The sequence below is a fragment of the Bos taurus genome, chromosome 14, assembly GCF_002263795.3.
Source record: "Bos taurus isolate L1 Dominette 01449 registration number 42190680 breed Hereford chromosome 14, ARS-UCD2.0, whole genome shotgun sequence".
Taxonomy (NCBI): Eukaryota; Metazoa; Chordata; class Mammalia; order Artiodactyla; family Bovidae; genus Bos; species Bos taurus.
The window spans coordinates 7,714,927-7,725,952 of NC_037341.1; positions in this window are offsets into that span (position 1 = coordinate 7,714,927).

Sequence of the window (11,026 nt, forward strand, 5' to 3'; positions counted from 1 at the left end):
AGTGGTTTTAGAAATTATCAAATCCAACTTAGAAATACGAAAATAGAAGTTTAAAATGGTTAAAGGGCTTTCCAAAAGTCAAACAGCTCAAAGCATAAAAGAATGAATTTGAATAAAGAGCTGTTGGACTTTAAGATAAGCATGTGAATGAGAAGATAAACTGTAGAAATAATTAATTTAGGCTAACAGAGCTCAATTGATAAAGAATAAAGCTCAGTTTCAAATCTCCCTCTCCCACTGACTGATAAGAGAACTTTCAGATCAGATCAGTCACTCAGTCCTGTCCGACTCTTTGTGACCCCATGAATCCCAGCACGCCAGGCCTCCCTGTCCATCACCAACTCCCGGAGTTCACTCAGACTCACGTCCATCAAATCAGTGATGTCATCCAGCCATCTCATCCTCTGTCTTCCCCTTCTCCTCCTGCCCCAAATCCCTCCCAGCATCAGAGTCTTTTCCAATGAGTCAACCCTTCCCATGAGGTGGCCAAAGTACTGGAGTTTCATCTTCAGCATCATTCCCTCCAAAGAAATCCCAGGGCTGATCTCCTTCAGAATGGACTGGTTGGATCTCCTTGCAGACCAAGGGACTCTCAAGAGTCTTCTCCAACACCACAGTTCAAAAGCATCAATTCTTCAGCGCTCAGCCTTCTTCACACTCCAGCTCTCACACGCATACATGACCACAGGAAAAACCGTAGCCTTGACGAACCTTTGTTGGCAAAGTAATATCTCTGCTTTTGAATATGCTGTCTAGGTTGGTCATAACTTTCCTTCCAAGGAGTAAGCGTCTTTTAATTTCATGGCTGCAGTCACCATCTGCAGTGGTTTTGGAGCCCAGAAAAATAAAGTCTGACACTGTTTCCACTGTTTCCCCATCTATTTCCCATGAAGTGATGGGACCAGATGCCATGATCTTCGTTTTCTGAATGTTGAGCTTTAAGCCAACTTTTTCACTCTCCACTTTCACTTTCATCAAGAGGCTTTTGAGTTCCTCTTCACTTTCTGCCATAAGGGTGGTGTCATCTGCATATCTGAGGTTATTGATATTTCTCCCAGCAATCTTGATTCCAGCTTGTGCTTCTTTCAGCCCAGCGTTTCTCATGATGTAGTCTGCATAGAAGTTAAATAAGCAGGGTGACAATATACAGCCTTGACGTACTCCTTTTCCTATTTCACATACCCCTAATTATCTCTCTTGCCCTCCTAAACTTTGCCTTGTACAGCACGTTTTTTTCCCCCAGGAAAGTTTGAAGATCTTAAAGATACACTCACACTACCAGGAATAACAGACCAATTGTGCCTGGACCAACCCAGCAAGTGGCTAGACAAGGAAACCAAAGTCTTAGTGTCTGGTATGTACATGGATTCTTTCATGGATTATTCTTAAACTGGATTCCCAGGTGGGGCTAGTGGTAAAGAATCCGCCTGCCAGAGCAGAACTAAGAGACAAGGGTTTGCTCCCGAGGTTGGGAAGATCCCCTGCAGGAGGGCAAGGCAACCCATTCCAGTATTCTTGCCTGGAGAATCCCATGGACAGAGAAGCCTGGTGGGCTACAGTCCATAGGGTGGCAAAGAGTTGGACATGACTCAAGTGACTTAGCACATATGCTGAAACAAGAGCCTGTGTCCTCTGTTAGCTGTGAACATCAGCACCCCATTGTCATTCTTCCCTTTGCCCACTGGGTCTGGCACAAAACCAAATAGAGGATGAAGCCAGCCTTAAACACACCTGAAGCTTTCTATTCTATTCACTTTCCTTAAGAGCTGGAGTTATTTAAGAAGGAGGAAGAAACCAAAGCACTCTGGATTGAAGAAAGGACACGCAGGTGACGTGAATGCACCCTCCCAGTTCATCCAACTGCTGCTCTTGCCTCTGATATTAAGGCAGCATCTGGCCAAGTGGTCACCAGACCCACCTTCCTCTTTCTGAGCACACAGTCAAGCTGTATTTCCCAGACTCTGTGATCCTAATCTTATGGCTGCTTCCGAATATGAACTATTCTACTCTTTCTTATTGATCATGTGCTACCTGAATGTAAAATTTCTAATACTGAATTCTGAGCCTGCAAAGGGACTCTGATGTTCTGCAGACATCTGGGGCCTTGACCGAATGGCACCTGGATTACTGAGTCATCTGGACTTAGGAAATTAAGCAATCCAACCCCACTGAACTTTATGTTGGAAGAAACAAATTTTGATTGTGTTAGGCCACTGAAATTATGGGGTTGTTTGCTATAACAACTGACATTAGTCACCCTAATCAACACAGCTACACAACCTAATGATTGTGTTTATAAAATAGGATTTTCCCAATAACAAGGGAATTCATTCACATCAGGAAAAGAGGTCATGGACTTGCTTGGTGATCCAGTGGCTAAGACTGTGAGCTCTCAATACAGGGGGCCTGGGTTTGATCCCTGGTCAGGGAAACAAATCCCATATGCTGCAACTAAGAATGTGCATGTTCAACTAAGAGGTCAAATGCTGTAACTGGGACCCAGCACAGTCAAATAAATAAATATTACAAAAAAAAAAAAAAAGACAGCGTCTGATGAAGTTCACCCTTGTTCCTTTATGTACTTGTTCTGTATTGGTACCACCCAGAAGCTGCCTTGCTCAGCCTGTATGTATGTTGTCTGATTTGCTAATTCAGTCTGGCCTTTCTAGGCCTGGCTGTCACCAGGTGGATGAGCTTCTGGTGGAAGCCTCCTGGAACACACGGAGCTTGTCCTGCTCCCTTCACTTCCAGTGCCCTGTCTGTCTTACGCCACCCCCATGCAGCCCCTCGCTTCTCGACACTCTTCTTCGTGTGAGCTGGATGGAGGCTCCTAGGTGTTCGCTTTCCTACCTTCTCAACGGTGCCTGGTGTAACAGGATAGCAGGCCCGTCCCAGGAACCAAATCAATCCCTCTGGCTAACAGGCTGTTTTCTAAACTCCCTAAAAGCTCTGATGGTTTACTGGCTTAATTTGTAATCAATTTTCTTAAACTCAGAAAATTGACTGAAGAATTTACTTACAGGGCAGCAATGGAGAAACAGACAAAGAGAATAGACTTATGGACACGGGCAGAGGGGACGAGAGGGTGAAATGTATGGAGAGAGTCACATGGAGACTTACATTACCATATGTAAAATAGACAGCCAACAGGAATTCACTGTATGGCTCAGGAAACTCAAACAGGGGCTCTGTATCAACCTAGAGGGGTGGGATGGGGTGGGAGATGGGAGGGAGGTTCAAAAGGAGGGGACATATGTACACCTGTGGCTGATTCATGTTGAGGTTTGATAGAAATCAAAATTCTGTAAAGCAATTATCCTTCAATTAAAAAAATTTTTTTAAAGAAAATAAAGTGCTACCTTTTAACTTGTTCTTTTTCAAAATTAAAAAAAAAATAAAGAAAATCAACTCTCTTTCAAAACTTGAAAAATAACTATTTGATTTAGAAATTGGAAGAAAGCCTTTCTCCCTTCAGAGAATCTGTTTTGTCATTTTATACCCTGGAAGATTTCCACTCCAATAACCACTTATTTAAACTTACAATGAGTGTGGCATTTGAAAAAAAAAATTTGATCTGGGAACCGGGAGGCCTGGCCCTGCCCTTCCATGTCAGCACAAACTCAGCAAGTCACAGCGCTTCTCAGAGGCTTGGTTTTCTCATACACCGTGGGAAGGCCAGAAAAACATCCTTCTGGACATGGAGCAGGCATTCTGCTCAGAGGTGACCACTTCCTCTCATTTCACTGCTACAAAATCCCCGTGAACTGGGTACTATCATTTCACTATTTTTGGAGATGAAGAAGCTGGGGCTTAGTGCAGTTGAAGTCATTTACATGAAGTCACACCTGTCATAAATTGTAAAACTAGGCTTTTATTTTTCTGGGCTCCAAAATCACTGCAGATGTTGATTGCAGCCATGAAATTAAAAGACGCTTACTCCTTGGAAGGAGAGTTATGACCAACCTAGATAGCATATTCAAAAGCAGAGACATTACTTTGCCAACAAAGGTCCGTCTAGTCAAGGCTATGGTTTTCCTGTGGTCATGTATGGATGTGAGAGTTGGACTGTGAAGAAGGCTGAGCGCTGAAGAATTGATGCTTTTGAACTGTGGTATTGGAGAAGACTCTTAAGAGTCCCTTGGACTGCAAGGAGATCCAACCAGTCCATTCTGAAGGAGATCAGCTCTGGGATTTCTTTGGAAGGAATGATGCTAAAGCTGAAACTCCAGTACTTTGGCCACCTCATGGGAAGAGTTGACTCATTGGAAAAGACTCTGATGCTAGGAGGGATTGGGGGCAGGAGGAGAAGGGGACGGCAGAGAATGAGATGGCTGGACGGCATCACTGACTCAATGGACGTGAGTCTGAGTGAACTCCTGGAGTTGGTAATGGACAGGGAGGCCTGGTGTGCTGCGATTCATGGGGTCGCAAAGAGTCGGACATGACTGAGTGACTGATCTGATCTGATCTGATCTGAGGCTTTGAAACCAGGCATGCCGACCAAGCCTAAGTCCTCGTTCCTGAGCACCACCCAACAGGCAGATCTGAGATTTTTCCTCCATGGCCATTCCACGCTACAGAGGAGAGTAAATATCCTCCTACGTGCTCCCTTATCCTCTGGGCTCGGTCACTCAGTCATGTCCAACTCTTTGCCTCCCCGTAGATTGTAGCCTGCCAGGCTTCTCTGTCCATGGAATTTTCCAGGCAAGAATCCTGGAGTGGGTTGCCATTTCCTTTTCCAGGGGATCTACCTGACCCAGGGATTGAAATCACATCTCCTGTGCCTCCTGCATCGGCAGGCAGATTCTTTACCACTGAGCAACCTGAAAAGCCCAGGCTGTTTCTTTACCATGTTTTTTAAAAAATAATCACCCTAATTAAAACATAGCCTCTTTGATACCCTCTTTGTCACTGTATCCCCAGCTACCATCACGGGACCTGTCACTTGGCAGGGACTTCATGAGGATGACAAGCTTTAGGAAGGAAAAGAACTATTTGTGTGTCAAGCCCCTTCCATATGTCAAACTCTGTGCTAACACTTTCAGGCATTTGGTTCTATTTCATCATTTCTGAAGTCCTCTGAGGTCAATCCTGACGACCTCTAAAGCTGCCCTTGAGGAAACCTCGGAGCAGATCTGCTCAAGGGGACTCAGCCTGCGTCTTCTGATGTCTGACGCCAAAGGCTTGTTTAGCAAAGCATTGAAAACAAAGGTGTAAAAGAGTAAACTTCTAAAAACCACAGACAGGAACCATACAGCAACCAGGGGAAAGGATAGGCTTCCTCATTAAAACACGCACGACTTCAGCAAACAAGGAAAGTCAACATGCCACAAAGTCACAGCGCTTCTCAGAGGCTTGGTTTTCTCATGCACCATGGGAAGGCCAGAAAAACATCCTTCTGGACATGGAGCTGACATGATCAAGAGCAGCATCTTTGAAACTGCTTGTGTTGGGCAGAGACTTCTGCCCAACACTTGTCGATCTAAACCCTGGGAATGGAAGCTATGGAAAGAGAGCTGTTTAATATGCAGAGGGGCTCAGCTTTGCAGGGAGCAAAGGGTCTTTATCTCCCCAAATATATTCAGGGAGTGAGCAGAAAGTAGCATTTAACAAGATTTGAATATACAGAAGACCTGGGCTACAAAGGTGGCTCAGACGGTAAAGCGTCTGTCTACAATGCGGAAGACCCAGGTTCGATCCCTGGGTCGGGAAGATCCCCTGGAGAAGGAAATGGCAATCCACTCCAGTACTATTGCCGGGAAAATCCCATGGACAGAGGAGCCTGGTAGGCTACAGTCCATGGGATCGCAAAGTCGGACACGACTGAGCACCTTCACTTTCATGTGGAATTGTTTTTCAGCAGAACAAACCACCCCAAGGTTTACTGGCATAAGGTCACAGTCGTTTATCTAGCTCACTTGTCTGTGGGTCCACTTGGGCAGTCCTACGGATCCCAGCTTGATTCAGAGTCTGCATGGATGGCAGGTCAGCTGGGATCTGGCTAGTCTAGGATGAGCCTTGGCTGGGAACAGTGTGTCCATGTGGTCTCAAGCTCCAGCAGGCTTTGCTGTTTTTGTTGTTTAGTCACTAGGTCATGTCCGACTCTTTTGTAACCCCATGGACTGCAGCCCGCCAGACTCCTCTTTCCAGGGGATTTCTCAGGCAAGAATACTGGAGTGGGTTGCCATTTCCTTCTCCAGGGGATCTTCCTGACCCAGGAATCAAACCAGCACTTGCTGCATTGGCAGACGGATGCTTTACCACTGAACCACCAGGGAAACCCTCTAGCAGGCTAGTGCAGGCTCAGGATCCACGGCACAGGAAAGGTGAGGCCCAGCTCGGAATGACGTACTGTTCCTTCTGCCACTTTCCGCTGTCAAAACATGTCACCACCTCAATTCAAGATGTGTGAGAGTAGACAGTACTTCTGATGGAAGGAGCTGCCAGTCACATGGCAAGGAGTGTGATACAGAGAGAACAACTGTGGCCATTTTTGTTGAGATGGACCACGAGGAACCTCAGACAAAGAAACATCCTCAGATCTCATGGACCCCGAGAGGTCAGAGATTTTTATCTGCCGTCACACAAGGCATAGTCAGAGCCCAAAATACAACACGAGCATTACAGAGAATATAAATGTAGTGAACCCCTGCTTAGCACCATGGCAGGTCTTTATACACTGGATCTCATTTAATCTTCCCAATAACCTGGTGAGCAGCTTCTGGTGCAATCCCCAGGTGTTTAGATCCTTGGGGTTTTCGCCTGCCCAGCCAGACTCCTCTGCTTTCTTCAGTAACAGCATCCCAACTTTCCTTTGAGAAAATGTGGTTCTTCCATGGTCTATTTATGAGATTTAATAGGCTTGACCCCTTCCCTGGCTCCAAAATCAGCTCATGACACAGCCCATTAAAGAAGCCCCTCTCTCTAGTCTGGAGTGACATGTGGACCCAAGGCAGATGAATCACGTCCACCATGGGAATTCCACGGAAGAGGGTATTCCTCTCACTGTGGTCAAGGATGCCGCAGCCTAGAGCTGCCAGTGGCCTTTGCATCCACTCAGGAGGAGCTATCTGGCAATGCTCCAGCATGGACAAAGTGGACGGAGAGAGCAGCACAGACAGAATCCCAGGGAAAGTCGTAAAGAACCCAAGGATACAGGTGTGCCAGGAACCAGGTTCACCCTGTGAAATTTCTGGTCTTCTGGGGAAGTTAATTCCATTTTTCATTTAAAGCAGATGGAGTTAGCTTTCTGTCAATTGCAACCAAAATCATGGTTAATAAACCAATTTAAAATATGCCTTTATACCTGAACCTGTGGGGTTTGGCTCTGTTAGTTCAGTTCAGTAGCTCAGTCGTGTCCGACTATTTGCCACCCCATGGACTGCAGCACACTTGGCTTCCCTGTCCATCACCAACTCCCAGGGCTTGCTCAAATTCATGTCCATCGAGTAGATGAGGCCATCCAACCATCTCGTCCTCTGTCATCCCCTTCTCTTCCTGCCTACAATCTTTCCCAGCCTCAGGGTCTTTCCCAATGAGTCAGTTCTCCACATCAGGTGGCCAAAGTATTGGAGTTTCAACTTCAGCATCAGTCCTTCCAATGAATATTCAGGACTGATTTCCTTTAGTGTTGCTTGGTTTGATTTCCTTGCAGTTCAAGGGACTCTCAAGAGTCTTCTCCAACACCAAAGTTCACACTTCACCATGGTTCACAGTACACTTGGCTCTGTAGGGAAACCAAAATCATATCCATACTTTCCCCACCCTTAAAGAGCTTTCTATTTTATTGGAGAAGGAAGAAAAATACGCATGAATCAATGAGATAAGATAAGAGAGTTTGCAATAAAAGGCTAAGAAGTATCCATTTAACAAATGAAGTGAAAAGTGAAAGTGTTAGTTTCTCAGTCATGTCTGACTCTTTTCGACCCCATGGACTGTAGCTTGCCAGGTTCTTCTGTCCATAGAATTCTCTAAGCAAGAATACTGCAGTGGGTAGCCGTTCCCTTCTCCGGGGGATCTTCCTGACCCAGAGGTCTAACCTGGGTCTCCTGCGTTGCAGGTGGATTCTTTACCACCTGAGCCACCAGGGAAGCCCATCCATTTAACAAATACTGAAGGTCAAAACTGAGTCAAGCACAGGTGCCCTTGTTACAACCCTTTATGGCACCCTGTGGTTTGGAACAGTCAACAGTCTAGTAATTTCCAGTTCTGTGTAAATCATACTAGACTGTAAGCCCCAAGAGGCCAGGCAATATTTTTGCCATGCTCTTTAGTATTTCACATAATTCTGAGAGGTGGGGCAGGTGTCCTCTTTGCTCCCTAACTATTTCTTCAGTATCTTTAAAATTCATGTTCAAAACTCTCAGTTCCTTGGAAATCTGCATCATGATTAATTGTCCTCTGAGCAACTTCACTTTAATTTTTCACTTTCATGCATTGGAGAAGGCAATGGCAACCCACTCCAGTGCTCTTGCCTGGAGAATCCCAGGGACGGAGGAGCCTGGTGGGCTGCCATCTATGGGGTCGCACATAGTCGGACACGACTGAAGCGACTTAGCAGCAGTGTTACCTTGTATTGTCTTACACCTTCCTCTTTCCCACCTTAAGGACTCTGGTTCATCATTGAAATCCCTTCCTTGTCCATGTGTAAAAGAATGAAACTAGAACACTTTCTAACACCATGCTGCTGCTGCTGCTGCTGCTAAGTCACTTCAGTCGTGTCTGACTCTGTGCGACCCCATAGATGGCAGCCCACCAGGCTCCCCTGTCCCTGGGATTCTCCAGGCAAGAGTACTGGAGTGGGTTGCCATTTCCTTCTCCAATGCATGAAAGTAAAAAGTGAAAGTGAAGTCGTTCAGTTGTGTCTGACTCTTAGCGACCCCACAGACTGCAGCCCACCAGGCTCCTCCATCCATGGGATTTTCCAGGTTTCAAAATGGATTAAAGATCTAAACTTAAGACCAGAAACTATAAAACTCCTAGAGGAAAATATAGGCAAAACACTTTCTGACATGAATCATAGCAAGATCCTCTATGACCCTCCTCCCAGGGTAATGGAAATAAAAGCAAAAATAAACAAATGGGACCTAATTAAAATTAAAAGCTTTTGCACAATGAAAGAAACTATAAGCAAGGTGAAAAGATAGCCTTCAGAATGGGAGAAAATAATAGCAAACGAAGCAACTGACAAAGAATTAATCTCAAAAATATACAGCAACTCCTGCAGCTCAATTCCAGAAAAATAAACCACCCAATCAAAAAATGGGCCAAAGAGCTAAACAGACCTTTCTCCAAAGAAGACATACAGATGGCTAACAAATATGTGAAAAGATGCTCAACATCACTCATTATCAGAGAAATGCAAATCAAAACCATAATGAGGTACCATCTCACGCCAGTCAGAATGGCTGCTATCCAAAAGTCTGCTGCTGCTGCTGCTGCTGCTAAGTCGCTTCAGTCATGTCGGACTCTGTGCGACCCCATAGATGGCAGCCCACCAGGCTCCTCCGTCCCTGGGATTCTCCAGGCAAGAGTACTGGAGTGGGTTGCCATTTCCTTCTCCAATGCACGAAAGTGAAAAGTGAAAGTGAAGTTGCTCAGTCATGTCCGACTCTTAGTGACCCCATAGACTGCAGCTCACCAGGCTCCTCCATCCGTGGGATTTTCCAGGCAAGAGTACTGGAGTGGGTTGCCATTGCCTTCTCCGATCCAAAAGTCTACAAACAATAAATGCTGGAGAGGGTGTGGAGAAAAGGGAACCCTCTTACACTGTTGGTGGGAATGCAAACTAGTACAGCCACTATGGAGAACAGTGTGGAGATTCCTTAAAAAACTGGAAATAGAACTGCCATATGACCCAGCAATCCCACTGCTGGGCATAAACACCGAGGAAACCAGAATTGAAAGAGACATATCTACCCCAATGTTCATCGCAGCACTGTTTATAATAGCCAGGGCATGGAAGCAACCTAGATGTCCATCAGCAGATGAATGGATAAGAAAGCTGTGGTACATATACACAATGGAGTATTAGTCAGCCATTAAAAAGAATACATTTGAATCAGTTCTAATGAGGTGGATGAAACTGGAGCCTATTATACAGAGTGAAGTAAGCCAGAAAGAAAAACACCAATACAGTATACTAACACACATACGGAATTTAGAAAGATGGTAACGATGACCCTGTATGTGAGACAGCAAAAGAGACCCAGATGTATAGAACAGTCTTTTGGACTCTGTGGGAGAGGGCTAGGGTGGGATGATTTGGGAGAATGACATTGAAACATGTATATTATTATATGTGAAATGAATCGCCAGTCCAGGTTCAATGCATGATACAGGATGCTCGGGGCTGGTGCATTGGGATGACCCAGAGGGATGGGATGGGGAGGCAGGTGGGAGGGGGGTTCAGGATGGGGAACACATGTACACCCATGGCTGATTCATATCAGTGTATGTCAAAACCACTGCAATATTTTAAAGTAACTAGCTTCCAATTAAAATAAATAAATTTATAAAAGAAAGAAAGAAAGAAATCCCTTCCTGAGGGCAGTATTAATGTCTTCCTCCCCACCCATCATTCTTACCTGGCCATCAATTCCCCTCTTCACCTATTCCTTGACCTACATCCAAGCAATTCAGTATTGCTATAGGTAACCAAATCATCTCTGCTTAAATAGAGACTCTACCTGGAGACTTTAACTGACTAACCACTCTTCACTCTCACATAGCTCCTTTTTAAATTTAAAATATTTTCCCGGGGCTTTCCTGGAAGTCCACTGGTTGAGACTTTGCCTTCCAGTGCAAGGGGTGCAAGTTCAATACCTGGTCAGGAAACTAAGATCTTGCATGCTTCGAGGCCAGTAAGGTAAAACCTGAAACAAGCAATATTGTAACAAATTCAGTAAAGACTTTAAAAATGGGCCACATCAAAAACAAACAAACATCTTTAAAAATAATTAAAAATAAAATAGTTTCCAGAATATGTGAATATGTACATTAAATGAATCAAAAATCTCTACAGCGG